The sequence below is a fragment of the Mercenaria mercenaria genome, chromosome 18, assembly GCF_021730395.1.
Source record: "Mercenaria mercenaria strain notata chromosome 18, MADL_Memer_1, whole genome shotgun sequence".
Lineage (NCBI taxonomy): Eukaryota > Metazoa > Mollusca > Bivalvia > Venerida > Veneridae > Mercenaria > Mercenaria mercenaria.
The window spans coordinates 22,438,916-22,458,650 of NC_069378.1; the positions used below are offsets into that span (position 1 = coordinate 22,438,916).

The window sequence follows — 19,735 nt, forward strand, 5'->3', positions numbered from 1 at the left end:
ATGTTCCACTCAACTGTTATATTGAAAACAAGATTTTTTTTATGTTGGACAGTGTCATTGAATGTTCATTTAATGTGCGGGAACGCAAACGTTGTCTGATGACGTTGACGTCATTTCCTTCCAAACATGGTTATATATATATATATATATATATATATATATATATATATATATATATATATATATATTTGTTGGGTTTAACGTCGCACCGACACAATTATAGGTCATTCGGCGACTTTCCAGCTTTGATGGTGGAGAAAGAACCTGGGTAGAACTACCGACCTTCCAGAAGTGGCTTCCTCACAAGAATTCAACGCCCTGACTCGAGTAAAGCTCGAACCCACATCGGTGAGGGGCAAATGATTTGAAGTCAGCGACCTTAACTGAAACCTATATATTCTCTATGTAAATATGACATTGAGTTTAGATCTCCCCTACACAATGGGCGTCATCTAGAGTCAATGATTCTAAAAGGTTTGACCGTTCTCTAGATACCGACTGGAAACAATGCAATTTTCAGTCTTAATGTCACTGTTACATCGACTTTTAGCCCCTTAACCCTTATCATGCTGGACATGATTGATTCTGCTTTTGCAACCAGTGTAGATCATGATCAGCCTGCACATCTGTGCAGCGGAGGGGGAGGGGTAGGTGGTGTACCAAGGGCAGGACACATAGCAAGAATTTACTTGGAAGTATAGAAGAACAAAATAATGTATTTCGTAAACTTCAATATTATAATTAACAATTTAACATCTAACATAGTTAAAAAGATACGTAACAAGTTTTTAAAACAAACAGTAAAAGAAACAGATATCCACATTAATAATAAATCATACGTTCAGTTACAGACACAGTTAATTGCACTGATTACAGTCCTGTAGTCAGCAAATCCAACATAAACAAGAGCTTACTGAACACGAAATGCACCCCTTGATGCATTCAGTAATTGCACAAGGAACAGAAATTATTTGGTAACTGTATACACAAAAGTTCTACTGTGCTGGGTCAATGTGATCTTAACCTTTGACCTACTGACCTCAAAATCAATAGGGGTCATCTGCTGATCATGATCAACCTACCTATCAAGTTTCGTGATCCTAGGCCCAAGCGTTCTCAAGTTACCGTCTGGAAACGGTTAAACAGTTCCAGTCTGGGTCACTGTGACCTTTGACCTACTGACCTTAAAATCAATAGGGGTCATCTGCTGGTAATGGCCAACCTCCCTATCAACGTTCATGATATTCGGCCCAAGCGTTCTTGAGTTATCATCTGGAAACTGTTCAACTGTTCTTGGTCACTGTGACCCTGACCTTTGCCCTATTGACCTCAAAATCAATAGGGGTCATCTGCTGGTCATGACCAATCTTCCTATAAACTTTCATGACCCTGGGCCAAAGCATTCTTGAGTTAGCATCCGGACATTGTTTAACTGTTCCTGGTAATTGTGACCTTGACCTTAAACCTATTGACCCCAAAATCAATAGAAGTCATCTGCTGGTCATGACCAACCTTCCTATCAACTTTCATGATCATAGGCCAAAGCATTCTTGAAATATCAAGAAACAGTTTAACTGTTTCAGGTCACTGTGCCCTTGACCTTTGACCTACTGATCTCAAAATCAATAGGGGTCATCTGCTGATTATGACCAATCACCCTATCAACTTTCATTATCCTAGGCCCAAGTGTGCTTGAGTTATCATCCGTAAACGGATTGGTATATATACCTACAGACCGACTGACCCGACCAACATCTGCAAAACATATACCCCTCCTTCTTCGAAGGAGGCATAATAACCATAAACTTTTTCTTCCTCAGATTTAAATTTCTCTTTGGCACACAGGTTGTAAAACATAGCCTGGGAATAAACACATAAATGTTTTTGCCATAATAATCCACATATATAAATGCTTTTGCCTGAATCCACACATAGTCAGATTCTGACATCTTCGACAACGTACATTACTACTGCCAGTGAAATTTCACAAGTTTTGCATCTACTATAATGGACCAGAATTTCCCTTCAATCATTTTGTCTGACCCTTTTTTATATCAATGTCTTCAGACTGCTGCATAGAAATGTAGTTAAACACATTTGTCACATTTCGATATGTTTTCTTTAAAGCTCTTTTCTTTTGACTTGGTCAGCTAATTTCAAAAGTACGTTTTTACTATTCTGCATACTTACTTATTTATTTATTTGGGTTTTACAGCGCACCAACACAGTATAGGTTATATGACGCCAAACAGGACTACAAATTTTGGTTCCACATCTCATTTACATCGAAATAAAAACACGAGTTATGGAATCAAAATTTGCATATTCTGCATACATTTTCAATATATTTCTAACATAACACTTGATGATCTGAATTTGTATAAACAATAATTTTAAAACCTGCTCTATTTGTATTCCCACATTTACTCAACAATTATAGTTCTGTGACTTACGCAAATGAACGTCATATCTATTTCTAATCTCCCTCACACATCTCTTTACATCCTAAATGAATGAAAATTTTCTTAGCAATGTCAAAATTTTAGTCTACTTTTCCTTGCGTGTGTTTTCAAATGAATTATGCCAGTTGTTCATATACTTCTTCGTAATAACATTTACAGTTCATCTACTCTGCAATAGTGCACTACAGTTGTTTGAAAGTCAGTGACAGTCACAGGTGTTTTTCACATGTTTAAATGTAACACATGTGTATCAATACATGTCGCACTTACAGGCATTATTAATGCATTCACTATTAGAAACAAGAGGACCAAGATGGCCCTAGGTTGCTCACCTGAGAAACACACTATAACAGTGTAAACATGTTTAACCTAGTGATTTCATGAAAACAAATATTTTGGTCAATTTTCATTAAGATCGGACTACAAATGTGGTCTCTTGAGTTTAAACAAGTATTTTCTCAGATATGACCTAGTGACCTAGTTTTTAACCCCAGCTGACCCATTTTCAAACTCGGCCTAGATATTATCAAAGCAATCATTCTGACCAATATTCATAAAGATCAATTGAAAAATACAGCCTCTATCACATACACAAGTTTTTTCCTTGATTTGACCTAGTGACCTAGTTTTTGACCCCAGATGACCCATTTTCGAACTCGGCCTAGAATTTATTAAAGTTATCATTTTGACTAAATTTCAGGAAGATCTATTGAAAAATACAGCCTATATGGCATATACAAACTTTTCCTTTGATCTGACCTAGTGACCTACTTTTTGACCCCAGATGACCCATATTCGAACATGACCTAGATTTTATCAAGGCAATCATCCTGACCAAAATTCATGAAGATTAATTGAAAAGTACAGCCTCCATCGCATACACAAGGTTTTTCCTTGATTTGACCTAGTGACCTAGTTTTTGACCCCAGCTGACCCCTTTCCAAACTCGGCCTAGATTTCATCAAAGTAATCATTCTGACCAATATTCATGAAGATCAGATGAAAAATTCAGCCTCTAACGCATACACAATGTTTTCTTTGATTTGACCTAGTTGCCTAGTTTTTGACGACAGACGACGGACGCCGGACATCGAGCGATCAGAAAAGCATTGCTCAGGTGAGCTAAAAAAGCACAAAATGATTAATACGGTTACCACCTGCTACTTAATAATAAAAAAAAAAATTACCAACCTACCTACCCTAATTTCTTTTTAAAGTAGCAAGATACCGGAAACAAACATTTTTTACGCCTTACTTCTGCTATTGTATTAAGATAGCTAACCAGTTATGATGACAAATTAAGTGTTCTCCACATGATATTTTGGCATTCCAGTTTTTCCAGAAAGCCATTTGTGCATTGTGCTACATTAAACTTTATGTCCAAAGAATGCGATATTGCCTGACAAGAATACGTAGTAACAAGGGAACTGGCTAGTTTACCCATTAAACCTTACTGTTTTTAACATCAACTACAGACAGACTGTATTAAGTATTTGCTTTGAAATATCAAGAAATGCCATATGTACTTTGATTTAAAATTAAAAACTCACATCAACATTTCTGGGGCCATTAGACTTGTGTGTTTACTATAGATACGTTTTACTGAAATAATGTCACAACTAAACTTATGCAAAATAGCTAAGTTTAGACCACAACTATACTGCAAAAATGTTGACTGAATAAAACAGCTAAAAACATCTAACAGATAACTTTTTAAACAAGAGGGTCATGATGACCCTGGATCGCTCACCTGGGTAATATTAGCTACATGTTTCAAATGTCAAACTGATGATTTTTAGAAATTTTTTGGAAGATTTTTCGATGTAAAATCAAGTAACCCCTGTGGCGGGACCAATTTTACCCCGGGGGTCATGATTTGAACAAAGTTTGTAGAAGTCTATAAGGCAATGTTACATATCAAATATCTAGGCCTTCTGGTTTATTTTTAGCAAATTTATGAAGATTTCTCTATGTACAATCAAGTAACCCCTAGGGCTGGGTCAATTTGACCCTGGGGGTCAAGATTTGAACAAATTTTGTAGAGGTCCACTAGGCAATGCTACATGTCAAATATCTAAGCTCTAGACCTTCTGGTTTATTTTTAGAAAATTTTGAAGATTTTTCTATGTACAATCAAGAAACCCCATGGGGCGGGGTCAATTTGACCCCGGGGGTCATGATTTGAATAAATTTTGTAGAAGTCTACTAGGCTATGCTACATGTCAAATATCTAAGATCTAGGCCTTATTGTTTATTTTTAGATTTTTTTTTAAGATTTTCCTATGTAAAATCAAGTGACCCCTGGAGCGGGGTCAATTTTGACCTCGGGGTCATGATTTGAATAATTTTAGTAGAGGTCCACTAGGCAATGCTACATGTTAAATATCTAAGCTCTAGGGCTTCTGGTTTTTGAGAAGAAGATTTTTTAAGATTTTCCTATGTAAAATCAAGTGACCCCTGGGGCGGGGTCAATTTTGACCCTGGGGTCATGATTTGAATAAAATTGGTAGAGGTCCATTAGGCAATGCTTCACACCAAATATCTAAGCTCTAGCGCTTCTGGTTTTTGAGAAGAAGATTTTTAAAGTTTTTCCTTTCGGTTGCCATGGCAACCAGAGTGCTGCATGGAATTCAATTCTTTGAACAATTTTGAAAGGGGGCCACCCAAGGATCATTCCTGTGAAGTTTGGTGTAATTCTGCCCGTGGTTTTCAAGAAGAAGATTTTTTTTACAAATTGTTGACGGACGACGGACATCAAGCGGTCACAATAGCTCACCTTGTCACTTCGTGACAGGTGAGCTAAAAATAGGAACACCAACATATTACAGGTAACACAGGACTAAAAAATCTGTTTCACAACTCATAAATTAACATAAATTCTTAGATAAGTAATAAATACTTTTAAACCTGCTGGAATCACAGAGATACAGAAAAATCAAGATTTCAGACTCTATAGTCGCCTCTTGCAACAATGCAAGGTAAGACAGTGGTTTTTCCTCTGTATGTTTTCTCATATGTCATTCCAAATGACTTCTCTGAATACATTCAAAACTACAAACAAGAGGGCCAAGATGGCCCTAGGTCGCTCACCTGAGAAACACACCATAACAGTGTAAACATGTTTGACCTAGTGATTTCATGGAAACAAATATTTTGGCCAATTTTCATTAAGATTGGACCAAAAATGTGGTCTCTTGAGTTTAAACAAGTATTTTCTTAGATATGACCTAATGACCTAGTTTTTGACTCAAGATGACCCTTATTCAAACTTGACCTAGATTTTATCAAGGCAATCATTCTGACAAAACTTCATGAAGATAAATTGAAAAATAGTCTATATTGCATACAAAAGGATTTTCTTTGATTGGACCTAGTGACCTACTTTTTGACCCCCGATGACCCATATTTGAATTTGATCTAGATTTCCTCAAGGCAATCATTCTGACCAAATCTCATGAAAGTCAATTGAAAAATACAGTCTCTATCGCATACACAATATTTTTCTATAATTTGATCTAGTGACCCAGTTTTTGATCTCAGATAACCCATATTCACCCTCAACCTAGATTTCAACAAGGCAATCATTCTGACCAAATTTCATGAAGATCAATTGAAAGATACAGCCTCTATTGCATACACAAGGTTTTTCTTTGATTTGACCTAGTGACCTAGTTTTTGATCCCTGATGACTCATTTTCGTCAACATTTCTGGGGCCATTAGACTTGTGTGTTTACTATAGATACGTTTTACTGAAATAATGTCACAACTGAACTTATGCAAAATAGCTAAGTTTAGACCACAACTATGCAAATATGTTGACTGAATAAAACAGCTAAAAACATCAAACAGATAACTTTGTAAACAAGAGGGTCATGATGACCCTGGATCGCTCACCTGAGTAATATTAGCTAAAAATTGTTGACGGACGACGCACGACGGACATCAAGCGGTCACAATAGCTCACCTTGTCACTTCGTGACAGGTGAGCTAAAAACAGGAACACCAACATATTACAGGTTACACAGGACTAAAATATCTGTTTCACGACTCATAAATTAACATAAATTCTTAGATAAGTAATAAATACTTTTAAACCTGCTGGAATCACAGAGATACAGAAAAATCAAGATTTCAGACTCTATAGTCGCCTCTTGCAACAATGCAAGGTAAGACAGTGGTTTTTCCATCTGTATGTTTTGTCATATGTCATTCCAATGGCTTCTCTGAATACATTCAAAACTACAAACAAGAGGGCCAAGATGGCCCTAGGTCGCTCACCTGAGAAACACACCATAACTGTAAACATGTTTGACCTAGTGATTTCATGGAAACAAATATTTTGGCCAATTTTCTTTAAGACTGGACCAAAAATGTGGTCTCTTGAGTTTAAACAAGTATTTTTCTTAGATATGACCTAATGACCTAGTTTTTGACTCAAGATGACCCTTATTCAAACTTGACCTAGATTTTATCAAGGCAATCATTCTGACAAAACTTCATGAAGATAAACTGAAAAATAGTCTCTATTGCATACAAAAGGATTTTCTTTGATTGGACCTAGTGACCTACTTTTGACCCCAGATGACCCATATTCAAACTCGATCAAGATTTCATCAAGGCAATTATTCTGACCAATTTCACAAGGACCAATTGAACAAGAGCTGTCCGTAAGACAGCTAAGCTCGACTATTCGGAATATTGTCACAGAAGCTGGAAATTATTACCCAAAATGTTAAATATCAAAAGAGTTTTAAGTTCAAAAGGGGGACATATCAGACTTATGGGACTTGATGCTATCAACTAGTATTATAACCCCGAAGAAACATGTTAAGTTTCAATTCAATATCTGCATTAGTCCAAAAGGGGGCATAATTTGCTCAAAATACATGTTAAAAGTTATGGAACTTGACCCAGTGAGGTTGGTAATTGACCTAGAAAAAGAATAAATAAGTTTCAAAGCTATATGCCTTTTGGTAATAGCTGTATGTTCTTGCAAGCAAAACTTTAACCAAGATTTTCTAAGTCCAAAAGGGGGCATAATTTGCCCAAAATACAAGTCAGAGTTATGTGACTTGGTGCTATCAACTAGTTTTATAACCCCGAAGACACATGTGAAGTTTCAATTTAATATCTGAAGTAGTTTTGGAGATAGTTACTTGCATGTAAAACTTTAACCAGGATTTTCTAAGTCCAAAAGGGGGCATAATTTGGCCAAAATACATGTCAGAGTTATGGGACTTGACCCAGTGAGGTAGGTAATTGATCTAGAAAAAGAAAAAATAAGTTTCAAATCTATATGCCTTTTAGTAATAGCTGTATGTACTTGCACGCAAAACTTTAACCAGAATTTTCTAAGTCCAAAAGGGGGCATAATTTGGCCAAAATACATGCCAGAGTTATGGGACTTGACCCAGTGAGGTAGGTAATTGATCTAGAAAAAGAAAAAAAAAGTTTCAAATCTATATGCCTTTTAGTAATAGCTGTATGTACTTGCATGCAAAACTTTAACCAGAATTTTCTAAGTCCAAAAGGGGGCATAATTTGGCCAAAATGAAGGTCAGAGTTATGGGACTTGGTGCTATCAACTAGTTTTATAACCCCGAAGACACATGTGAAGTTTCAATTCAATATCTGCATTAGTTTTGGAGATAGTAACTTGCATGTTAAACTTTAACCAGAATTTTCTAAGTCCAAAAGGGGGCATAATTTGCTCAAAATACATGTTAGAGTTATGGAACTTGACCCAGTGAGGTTGGTAATTGACCTAGAAAAAGAATAAATAAGTTTCAAGCTATATGCCTTTAAATGATAGCTGTATGTACTTGCATGCAAAAACTTAACCAAGGTGTGACGCCGACGCCGACGCCGACGCCAGGGTGAGTAGAATAGCTAGACTATTCTTCGAATAGTCGAGCTAAAAATACAGCCTCCATTGCATACACAAGGTTTTTCTTTGATTTGACATAGTGACCTAGTTTTTGACCCCAGATGACCCATATTTGAATTTGATCTAGATTTCCTCGAGGCAATCATTCTCACCAAATTTCATGAAAGTCAATTGAAAAATACAGTCTCTATCGCATACACAAGATTTTTCTATAATTTGACCTAGTGACCAAGTTTTTGACTTCAGATAATCCATATTCACATTCAACCTAGATTTCAACAAGGCAATCATTCTGACCAAATTTCATGAAGATCAATTGAAAGATACAGCCTCTATTGCATACACAAGGTTTTTCTTTGATTTGACCTAGTGACCTAGTTTTTGATCCCAGATGACTCATTTTCGAACTTGGCCTAGGTTTCATCAAGGTAATCATTCTGACAAAATTCATGAAGACCAATTAAAAATACAGCCTCTATCGCATACACAAGGATTTTCTTTGATTTGACCTAGTGACCTAGTTTTTGACCAGAGATAACCCATTTTCGAACTTGGCCTAGATTTTATCAAGGTAATCATTCTGACAAAAATTCATGAAGATAAGTTGAAAAATACTGCCTCTATCGCATACACAAGCTAAATGTTGACACGACATACAGACAGACGACGGACATCGAGCGATCACAAAAACTCATTTTGCTCAGGTGAGCTAAAAAACTCACTTAAAGCATTTTTCTCCAGTATGTCTTTTCGTGTGTATTTTAAAAGTGTCACTCTGCCCAAATTGCAACCACAAGCATCACATAAAGAGTTTATTCTCTGTATGTACATCCTGTGTCTTTTCAGATGACTGCATGCAATTACTTGCAAAACTACAATATATCACATTTAAAACATTTTTCGCCTGTATGTATTGTTATATGCGCTTTTAGATTATTTTGTAACAGAAATCACAATTAAAAGTATTTTCTCCTGTATGTATGTATACTAGGTCATATGTCTTTTCAACCGACAGCTTTGACTGGTTCAGCATAAGCACTTGTAAACGTCACATTTAAAGCACTTCCCTGTATGTATCCTAGTATGATTGTTTAGTTTACAGTGTAAGTTTTAGGTAAAGTCGCAAAGATCAAATTTGAAACATATAAATAAAATATTTCTCTCTCAAGTGTATTCTCGTATGTTTCTTCAACCTTGCCTTTCAGCACAAGTTACAATTCAAATATTTCTCTCCAGTATGTATTCTCATATGTGTTTTCAACGTTACATTCTTTCTGTATCTCAAACCACAAACATGACACAAAAAGTGTTTTTCTCCTGTATGTACTTCCATATGTCTTTCAAGATGTCTGCGTCCATTACTTGCATAGTTACAAATACCACATGTATAGCATTTTTCTCCAGCTTCACCTGTATGTACTGTTTTATGCCTTTTCAAATTAACACTTCGGTTACTTGCATAATTACATAAATCACACTTAAAGTTTTTTTCTCCTGTATGAATTTTCTTATGTCTTCTAACAACACTATCAAAATTGCTTGTGAAAGTACAAATATCACACTTAAAACACTCCCCAGTATGCATTCTAACATGAGTTTTAAGACTATAGTTGAAGTTACTTGTATAGTCACAAAAATCGCACTTTAAACATTTCTCAGCCGTGTGTAAATTCGTATGTCTTTTCAGGTCTCCCTTTTCAGCGCTTGCATAGCTACAAAAATCACATTTAAAACATTTCACTCCAGTATGTGTTCTCATATGTCTCCTAAAATTCCAACTAATATTGCTAGCATAGCTACATATCTCACACTTGTATCTATTCTCCACAGATTTGTTTATGACATTTTCCATTTTACCTTTCAACAAGCACTCAGAGCATATCTCTTCCTGACAGAATTCCCCGTAGGCCTCTTCCAGTCACCACTTCCAGCACATAGAACCGCAAAAATCACATTTCCTATTGTTCTCTCTTGTACTGTTTCTCATATTTATTCCAATTTCCAGACGAAAGCATATTTAATCTAGTATATAATCAGGAACTACTAAATGCAAACTTTGGGAAGTACATGTTTCATGTACATGTATTTATACTTAACCAGTTCCTCTAACATTTGTGGTACACACTAAGATTTACTTTGTGATAATTGCTACCACACTTAATCCTCATCTCAGATGTCTGAAAAATAAATAAAATAGATTAGTAAAATCATAAATCAATAAAATAAGATGGGCACGAAGTTATAGGTAGAGTTTATGAAGTGAATTCTTCATGAAAAAGAAATCGACCGAGGTTTCTTTTTCTCGAAGAATTATCTTCATGGACTCCATCTGACATAGTATGAAATCTATATCTGACCAATCAGAATTGCAGTCAGTCGTGTTCATTTAAGCCAGTCATGTTCATTTAATTGACGTTTACAAATCATATCGGATTCTCCGCCTACCTTTGACTGACACCTCGAAGTAACAAAAATGTGTTGGCACTTTTCCGAAAAAATGAATATTAATGAAGCAGGGTCATTGGTATGCATACGCATTCAGTCGATGCTCTTCAGCGTGGAGAACTGTTCTTTGAAAATTATTGCTACAGTCATTGCTCACATTAGCCAATAATAATTTGACCTGTTTTTTTACCCACACAACCAGGTTTCTAACCTGACCAGATTTTATAAAGAAAAACATTCTTACAATGTTTAATACAGATCAGGTAGGAATTATAAAATCCCTATGGGTCACCATGGTTTTTCCATAATTTGACTTATTGGCCTACTTTTTGACTATAGACAATCCAACATTTAAACACATATTCTTGAAATATTATTGAGGCAAACCATGGGGTGTAGTTTTACTAATTATTCTTCATTTAGTGATATTGGTAACGTTCATTCTGTGACATGCTTTGATTTATTTTTTGTGATACACTTCTTTCAATTTATGATGTCATAAATGTATTTTGTGATATCTTAGTCTACTGTGCATTTAAAAATGTCACTAATCATAAACATGTAGATAATACTGAAAGTTTTGGGGGTGTCCTAAATACAATTTGAGGATATCAAAAACACAAAAGCTTATTTAACAAAACAGGGTATTGGATATCTCCAAGTAAACATATTTCTTTTTTCTATTTATAAGTTAAAATACTGAAGATCTAAAATAATTTCTGATAACTGAAAATACATTTTATGACACAATAAATCTGACAGTAAAAAGAATACATCAAAATGTGTACATGTTTCCTTTCAATAATTTTTCAGTCATATCAGTAAGTGCAATGCCCAACTTTACAGTGCTAGTGCTGCCTCACTGGAATATCACGCTGTAGACACAAAGTCATGACATGGTAACACCCTTAAGTCACATTATATTGACAGCAGACTGAACAGTACTATCCTCTTAATGCTCAGCGCAAGGTGAGGAAGCTGTTTGTAAGTACCATTTTTCATGTTTGGTATGACAGCAACAACACTGCCACGGATCAAACCGAAGGCCACCCTCACTTGAAGCATGGCTGTTCCAATAGGCTATTGAGATGAATGACCTTGTGGCAAAACAAAACCTGAGTCCCCCAAACCTTTCTTTCCAACTAAGCTACCTACCTATAAAGTTCAACTGCAATACCTCATTCCTAACTAGAGCGTGGGATAGGAAAGTGTTTTTCTTTTTTTTAGTAACAGTGATCCCAAATACAATCCAAAGCTAGTTCTTCATAATAAGCTGCTTTATACAAAGTTTGGTGACAGTATGTCAAGGGTAAATAAAATTATAAACTGGAAACCACCTTCTTCATGATTCAAGCAAAATAATAATAAAAATCTTGATCTTGACCCTATGGAATCTAAATTGTTCCTTTTTTATTACAAAAAAAGGAAAAAAGAATGGTAGGAGCTCAGAGACCCATCTATTCCACAGCACAAAATGTAGCTTTGACTCAACCTGCGCTCTAAACCGCTGCACCACAGTGGACTTTTCTAAATAATATGATATATATGCAAATTAAATAAGTATTACTGACCTTGAACCTGACCCCAATGACCCCATATGCAATTCCAGTCTTGGTTTTTTTCTGTAAGCCAAGTTTAATTAACCATCATTTGACACATAAATTCTTAAGCTGAAACTTTTTATTTTCTATTTTTAGTAACAGTGACCTAAGGTCCTTGAACTTGATTCCACAGACTTTAAATCAAATCCCAAGGGAAAAATAATAAATATCTCATATACCTGATGCTACTGGTGGTTGTAATTAGTGGCCTAATTTTACATATTTAATTGTTAACACTAGTTACTACCTTAGCTAATGAATTTGTTCCATGCTCACCTGACCACCATATTTTAGATACATTATGTTTTTGTACTGTTTCGTAGTGCCGCATTTTTATCTACCTAGGTCTTTCAGCAGGAAGGAACTCATTTCCAGACATATATTTCATTATCAAATGGGAAGGGCTAGAGACCTGTGGTTGGTCTCACTTCGCAAAACAGTGATAGAATTATTAGTTTGTGTAACTTCCCGGAGAATTTATTTCACAACGGCATGGGAAGTCATGCCTTTTTTTTCATCAATTTGGGAATGCCACCCACACCGGTGGAATTGGGAAAATGCTCTCTGAAATTGTCTTAATAGGGACAATTTGCAAATTACCAAAGTCTACATAAATGTGTTTTTTGTGTGAAATATTAATGAATTGCATTTCAGTATTGTTCAACAGTATATATTATAATTTACCTAAATATACATACAAATTAGCAAAACTATCTTTAAACAGCAAAACTCTATTTAAGGTATAATCATTTGGGAATTTTAAATTCAAATTTTGGGAAAAAACATACTTCTTTGCATTGGGATTAAATTACCTCCTTTTACCGGAGGTAGATTTATTGGGGAAAAAAACTCTGGAAGTGAATCCATTGATGATGACTGCAGACTCGAACCTCTGGATACTGGACTTGTGTAAATGGCATAGATCATTTGAAAGGTGTGCATATATTTCACCATATGATTTATATTCCATTCTGGATTGATTTAGGATGAAAACAGGAGATTTTATCCGTCTGGTCAGTTTTTTTCATCCCAGCTGGTCCTATACTTGTGCCTATGGGTCAAGAAGTCAAAATGATTTGACTGTAAGATTGTTTTATATTTATGACAGGCAATCTTACCATTGAAACTTCGAAGGACCATAATAATAGAGGATAAATCACAATAAACTGACATGTAAAGTTATCTGTTTTATCGCTTCCGCATATTGCTGTGTAGAAGAATAAATGTTTATTGTGTACACTACAAGTACATCCAGAAGTTTAACCTTTAACCTGCTGGCGGCAAGTGATTCTGCCTTTGCAACCAGTGCAGGCCAAGATCAGCCTGCACATTCGTGCAGTCTGATCACGGTCTGCACTGTTCGCTATTCAGTCAGTAAATTTTAAGTAAACACCCCTTCAAATGATAAATGGTACTGCCCAAATTGAATGATGGACCAATCCATTATAGAAATTTAGCAGGCTAAAGGTTAAATCACCAGAAAATTCGTAATTTTGGAAATCAATGAGAAATCTTATCCACTTTTGATACATATCAGGGCACCTATTTGGCCGGTTTTGGGGCCGAATATAGGCCCCATTACCCTCATAAAATAATACATTTTTCCCCCCTTTCTCAAAAGAAAATTCCCCTGATAATAGGTTGTTTGACACAACTACATTATGAACTCGCTTTCAAGCTATATTACAAGGCCTCTAAAGAAGGTTACTGCTGCAATATAGTTACATTAGTTAGAAATAATTGAAAACAGTATTAATAAGTGTGAAAAATAGTAACATAAAATATATGGCTAAAAACTTCCCCTTTTTGTCTTAAAATGATGAAAAATTTCCCTTTTATAACTGTGGACATGGCAATGGGTACCTGTCCCCAAATGTTGCTTGCACACTAGTGCCCTGCATGTAAGTTTCATTTGAATTTATCTGATAGATGAGATGGAGATGGAGAGGAAAGGAGATGAGATGAGAGGAGATGAGAGGAGAGGAGAGGGAGGAGGGGAGAGGGGAGGGGAGGAGAGGAGAGGAGGGGAGAGGAGAGGAGAGGAGAGGAGGGGAGAGGAGGGGAGAGGGGAGAGGGGAGAAGGGGGAGGGGAGGGGAGTGGAGTGGAGAGGAGCGATGCGGATGAGAGGAGAGGAGAGGAGAGGAGGGGAGAGGAGAGGAGAGGAGGGGAGAGGGGAGGAGGGGAGAGGGAGGAGGGGAGGGGAGGGGACGGAAGGGGGGAGGAGAGGAGGGGAGAGGAGATAAGATAAGATTACAGTTATTCATTAAAAAATATTTGAATATTAAAGTATGAAATTTTAAAGTATTCCAAAACTGTTTTAATTTTTAAAAACCAGTGAAAAAGTTGTTAAATTTTAAAAATTCCGATCCTATGAAAGCCATCATATGAACAGATTTATCTGATTTTTAATTTAAGTCGATAAAACGAATGAGATCATGTCTGTATACAAATCCGTTGATATTCTTTTTTAGAAATAATATATTGATTGCCGAGAGCGTCCATGTTATTTGTAAAAAGTGATGTTTTTCTAAAGACTTTAATTCTTAATACACAAATTTATATATATATTTTCAAGAATGGAAAGCTTATAAAACAAACAATTCATTTATTAATTTTGACTATTATTTCGAAATAAAATGGCTTAATTATGAACGTTTAACTTAACTGTTTTTCTTAAATTTTTGTACATCACTCTGCCGCTTTTGAAATTAAATGTCATTTAATAGTTATTCATTAAAAAATATTTGAATATTAAAATATGAAATTTTAAAGTATTCCAAAACTGTTTTAATTTTTTAAAACCAGTGAAAAAGTTGTTAAATTTTAAAAATTCCGATCCTATGAAAGCCATCATATGAACAGATTTTAATGAGCGACTTCATGGCAATCTCGCCATTATTGATTTCGGCAAACATTTGTTTTATCGGCTGAATAATGCAGCGACTTATTGAAAATCTTAAATAGTATATACTCACAAAAAATTTTGTTTGCAGATAAATTTTATATCAGTATTTTAAGTAAATACTATTAAAACCATATAAAATCATTACTTATTCATTAGGAAATCTATTACCGGACGGCTAGAAAATCCCCTGAGGATTTGCTAGTCGTCCGGTAACCGGACGATAAATATTGCTGACAGGGGTACCAATTTGAAACTAGTGTGTATAACTTGTGTTAAAATTATATTGCATGTATTATTCTATGCAAGATCAAAAGAAAAATGGATAAGAAATATTTTAAAGTAAAAGGTGAGTCCACTGGACTTCATTTGATAAAAATATAGCGTGACAGACTTTTAGCAAGATTCGTGATTAGGTTTCAGTACGGGATTCATTTCAGCTCAGAGATCCGCAACAACATATAAACATCTCTGAGCTGAAATGTTTAAGCTAGCTTAACCTTAGTCGAACTAATCTGACGTATACAGTTTGTTTTATATTGTGACGGTCAAACTGCAAAAGTCAGAAATTAAAAAGCTAGTTATTTCAATGACCTTGACCTTTAATGTAAACAAATATGGCCGCCATCGATTGAAAGTAGAAAGTGCCACTCACTTGAAAATTCATAAATACGCTCGTGATTTTTTCGGTGGAAAAGACATGTTCTTCAAGAACAAATTCGGCGGTGAAACTTTGCTTTTATTTAGTAACTTAGAAAGTTGGAAACGATTTTCAATTTTCATAAATACAGCAGCAAACAAAAAGAATAGATTACCTCACAAGTATTTTATTATTGCAGAAATAAAATCATAATCAACTCGCATTTACAAGCAATCTGCCTCAAAAACTTCAAATCGTAAAGTGCTCACTGCGCATGCGCAAAGGAAGTTAAGAAATTCTAAGGGAGAAGCAATTATTCACTTCCTGTATTTTTTATGTTCTATCACCACTAAAGGGGAAGTAACTATAACATTACTAATTATGCATTCTGGAACATATCCTTTTGTTGGAAGTAGTGGTCTCCCTTTTGTTTACATTTTTTCTTGCATCAAGAGAGAAAAAGTAGGAGAAACAATTTTATGGAGCAGAATCTTTTTTGCAATAAATTCAACAAATTTCTTAACATTTTTAGAAAGATATTGCCTTAAGAAATGAAGTAATAATTTGAAAAATAGGAAATGTATTTTTTATAAAATGTCATTGAAATAGCTAAAAAAGCAGCCACTCAGCGACAGTAAGCTTGTCTAGCCTAATCTAATAATGACAAAGCATGTTCATATCACCTTGGACATTTTTTTCCCATTAAAATTATGATAGTAATACTCCTTAGTTTGCTTTTCTAACAGGAGATTACATTTCATTCTTTTAGCTAATCTACTCGTTACAAATGGCGTTTTCATATAAAAGGGAGCTAACTCGGGGACCTGAAATAATATTTATCTACCATCGATATTTATTCCAGATATATGTGGCTGACAAACTGAAAATGAGGCACAGGGCATTGTGTATCTGCCAAGATTATGAGAAAAAAAAGGATATGTTTTGAGTCACCATCTTTTAAAACATAACCGTGCTAGAGATCTGTTTTGTTTAAAATATTTTCTCACTGTCTTATTAGATTGATTTTGTGACTTTTGAAACCTTCTATTTAAAGTTTGTATTCAAATTATTCTTTTCCAATTTCAGAAGACAAGTGTCAACATGGCATCTGAATATGCTGTTGACATCAGTCTTGGACACAGGGAAAAATTTCTATTGAATCGTTACTCTGTAGATCTAGCCCACTTGAAATCACACTGGCCAAAACCACGAAAATTGAAACAGGCTACGGGAATGCAAATGGTCAACAGATCCCACATAATTTGGTATTTCCTGGCATTTAGATCTACCCGGACTCAGCCTCAGGAATTTCTTACTGTATTCCCTGTTTCTCGTATTCTCAGGGTTTCTCATATTCTCGTTTTTTGCCTTACAGTAAAGTTGTCAAATAATTTAATGTTTGTTATTTTCTAGACAGGAATGTTACAAAACTGACACTGAAAATTTCAAGTGATTTGAACGCATACTGACGAAACTATCAGCATTTTACTAAATTTTCAAAAAAAATCCTTATTTTTTTTCTGGTGGTGTTAGCAAATTTGCCTTAAATTATTGATTATGCAATTAATTGTCATATTTCTCAGTGCTGTATTTACTACAGAATACATATTTTTATTACACAATGGTAGAGTCAGTGTACCCGGTTTCGCACACCCTGATAATTTATAGAACTCAGTGATAACAATGCAGTTATTTAACAGAAAAATATTAATTAACTTTTTAACCATTTATAAATATAATTCAATTTAACTGAAATTTAAAAGCAGTTATGAAAGTGAAAGCTAGGTACCAAACCCTGTTTTTACTTCTAAAAGCAGAAAAGGCTAAAACAACTGAATACATGAAACAAAAATAAAACAACAGAAGCTGTTGAATCACAAAAGACCCCCACAAGCCTAATTATTCGAGTAAGTTCTCTGTTTTAATAAAAACGTAAAGCAAACAATCAAGTTGAAGGCATTTTGCAGGTTGGGAGAACTTCAATAACTGTTGAAATAGTTTTCATTTACTAATAAGTAAAGTAGTAGGTAAATACTTACCTGTATGATGGAATAGTGATTTTTCAATTTATTTTGCACCTTGTTGTTGTTTGCATAGTCATTATTTTCATGAAACTTAATATTTTTCAGCTGACCTACTGGTCTCCATGGATATTATTATTGTTTTTGTGTGCACTTACCAGAACGAGGCTCCAGTGGGGAAGGACCCATTGTGTCAAATTATGTAGGGAATAACCCACTCTCGTGAAATAATAACAAAGAATTGTTGAATTTTCTGCTTTATTCTCACAAAGTACATGAATTTACTGGGTGTGCGAAACCGCGTACAGTGCGAAACCGGGTAGATCTACACTGACTCTAATTTTTATGTTTTAAATTCTACAACTTATTTGTGATGAAAAGTCAAATAGGCCCTATAAATCCACGGGAATACGAGAAACTCTTCTTTTCTTGGTCAATTTCTGCGGATGAGGGTGGTATCAAATACAGTAACAAAATAATTAGATCTAAATGGGATAATTTCTGTAACATTTTAAGACACAATCTGAAAGACAAGTGAATTTTCTACAAGATAACACCCAAATGCTGTTCATAAAATGGTTTATCTGTTACTGGGAATAAAAACAACCCCTCAGGCCCCCGAGAATATGAGAAAACAGGATAGTGTTTACCCGAGGATAACACACTGCGTTACAGTAGGGACACTAGTGACTTACTTTATGAAACACATTGATAGCCATGATTTGTAATATAATGTGTTTAAATATCTTACCATTAAATTGCACCGGCGACCGTTTAATTGATGAATTATTAATTTTGTAGCTCTTGCCTCTCGGCAGTTTGCTTGTTATGAAGTCATTCACGAGTTTATCTATGACGTCACCATTTCATGATTAATGACGTAATTATTTATTTTACATAATGAGTTCAGGAAATGAGGCGTCAGATCATTCAATATTTAAAATTCTAGATACAGCAAGTGGTTTTATACTCCTTATTGCGTAACGCAAATAATTTTAATACTGCTGTTGTAATGTTTCACGTTTATAATATGATTTTTCTGTATTATTTTCGAGAAGTAGATCTACAGGACTGTCGGAGATGTCATATCTCTGTGTAGGATTCCCTTTGTGCGCCTCTTTCCTTGTATACCAATTATCGGATGTACGTATATGTATTACCGCGAATTCATGTCCTGTTTTGACACTTAACATGATTAAACAGTGCTTTAGATCAACATTTTTTTCTATCATTATTAGATCTATGCTCAATGTGCTTAGATTTTTAGAGAAAAAAAACAAACATTTTTTTGAAAATTATAGTGTCTTTCTCTTTATTTACACTGGTCTCAGAAATTAAGGATTTTAGATTAGTGTTGGTCGTTACATGGTTAATCTTAGTCCAACCCGTAACCTAATTATCACTTTCATTTCATTTCAGCCTGATATTACTCTGTGAACGGACCGTCAGGAGAGGTAACTAGAGTCACGCATTGGGACTAGGTTAATTAATCTTTGCAATTTTTCTCCGCTAATTTTCAATGAAATTGCTTATTTCTGTCATATCTGTTTCATATTAACTTTGACCCATTATATACTTTAGGTAAAATGCTTCGTGCCATAGCACAATATTTTGTGTCCAGCGAAGTAGGTCTACACCGTCGCACTTTTGCAAAAAGTATCAAATTAATCTGCCTTCTTTCAAGAATCAAGAGAGAGGAAGGCGTTAGCTCACAAGGGGAGAAAACGCTAACAGCGAAATTGACTTAATCGTAGTATTTGCACGCTTCCTTCCCC

At 35.1% G+C, this 19,735-nt stretch overlaps 1 long non-coding RNA gene across 1 annotated transcript; it reads right to left on the reverse strand.

Moving 5' to 3' along the window:
* Positions 1–714: 714 nt before the first annotated feature.
* LOC123538521 (uncharacterized) lies at positions 715–18,803 on the reverse strand. The gene is made up of 2 exons (XR_006683744.2): positions 18,712–18,803; positions 715–10,527 (listed from the first exon to the last, which is right to left on the reverse strand). It is a non-coding gene; the product is annotated as an uncharacterized LOC123538521 (long non-coding RNA).
* Positions 18,804–19,735: the final 932 nt, after the last annotated feature.